Raw genomic sequence first — 1,892 nt, 5'->3', positions numbered from 1 at the left:
TTGATGGGAAATTAGTGCTATTTAAATGCTATGCAAATGAGGCAAGTCTACATCGCGTTGACCCAGGACGGGGGCATTTCTGAATGTGACTGTCAGCTCTGATTATCCTCTCCCTTTTGTTCCTTCAGGCCCACCCCTCACTCCATCAGTAAGCAACGCAGATCGTTGGCAGATTAAGGAAAGATCAAGGCTCTTTAGCCTAAACCCATTCCAACCTGAACGCTAGCCGGGACACTATGCTTAATGCTTTGCAGTGAAGTTAGGAGGAAAATCTCTCATCTGTGTGGCTTCCTGCAACAAGGAAAATCTTCCTCTCCCCAGGTCTGTTCTGATGGGAGATTTATACTCTTTTCACTGGTTTTTTGGGGAGCCGCCAACAGCCCTGTGAGAAGCAGAGCCACAGCCGTTCTGTTCTGGTGGCTTGTGCCGCCCTGCCTCTCCCAGCCTAAGCCAGGCACCTTCGTCTTGTTAATCTCTGAATCCCCAGCATCTGACGTAGTGCCAGGCACAATAAACATCCATTGAATGAATGAATATCTGCATCACATAGTCACAACGGTGGCCACAATAATCTGTGTCATTGGGACAGCAAAGATATAGCCATGTTCTAGGACCCCCTTATCCCTGTCTCTTTCTCTCTGGCCCTATAAGAGACCTCTGATCTCCATCTTCTGAGGTACAAGCTTTTAGGTACAGGTGTCCAATGTCAAGGTGCCACATATCTAATGTCCTGTCCCCAGCACACGCTCTCATAGGTCCCAGAGAAGTTGCCCTCCCAAGTGTGCCCAACCCTGTACCAGCCCTAGAGCCAAACCCTTCCCATATCCCAAAGGACCAGAGACCTAAAGAGTTCCTATGAGCTCCCAAATTCTAAAGCTGGGAGATCCTGGTGCCTTAGAAAATGCCAGGCCTTGGGGTCAGGGGTGGGTTCCATTCCTGGCTCCACTGTACAGTAAAGTTTATTATCGATGTGACCTTAGCAAGGGACGTAATGTTTCTAAACTTCTGTTTTTCTGTCTCGACGTGAGATTCAAATGCCTGCCTCACAGGGTCATCATGAAGATTTTTTAAGTTATATATATTTCTATATTTTATATATTAATATATTTAAGATAGTTACATATGATTATATATCATAACTTATAGTTCTATATTACATAAAATTATATTTATTATGTATAATATATTTATATATAGAATGTGTGTGTGTGTGTGTGTGTGTGCGTGTGTGTATTTCCCTGTACATGTCAAGGCTTACATTGTGTCAGATGCTCTGCTAAGTGCTCGACATGCATTATGTCATTTAGTTATCACAACAGACCTGTGAGGTGGGTGTTATTATATATATTTTGCAGATTAGGAAACCAAAACTCAGAGAGGTAGCGTAACTAGCCCAAGGTCACACAGCTAATAATTGGCAGAGCCTTTGTGAAGCCAAAGCCCATACTCTTACGAGCATGACAATTGATAGATGTTAGTCCTCCCGCTGCCACCACCTTCTCCCCTCAGTGTTTGAGAACACGTAAATGGATCTTAAAGACAAACAAAAAAACCTAGTCTGTCTTAAGAAGCCTTGATACGATCAAGAGAGTCCACTGAGCCCAGACGAGCGAGGGTAGGAACAGCCTCGGTCTTCTCTCTCAGCCCTGTCATACTGAGCCCTGAGAAGTGGCATGAGAAATCAGTGGGATGGGGAAAGTTACCAACTCTGGGAATAACTGTCTCGCTCCGCATTTCAGCCCCCAATCTCGTAAGCGTCCAAGGCGGCAGGTAGCAGAGCCCACCATCAGGCCTTGGCATGCCCAGCATCCTTGCTGCAGGTGGGGCCAGACCTCCCAGCAACACTTCTCACGTTCACCCCACCTGCTCTACCTGCCCCTAGGGCCCTTCCC

The sequence above is a fragment of the Pteropus medius genome, unplaced genomic scaffold (assembly GCF_902729225.1).
Source record: "Pteropus medius unplaced genomic scaffold, Ma_sr-lr_union100, whole genome shotgun sequence".
Lineage (NCBI taxonomy): Eukaryota > Metazoa > Chordata > Mammalia > Chiroptera > Pteropodidae > Pteropus > Pteropus medius.
This window is presented reverse-complemented; position numbering follows the sequence as displayed.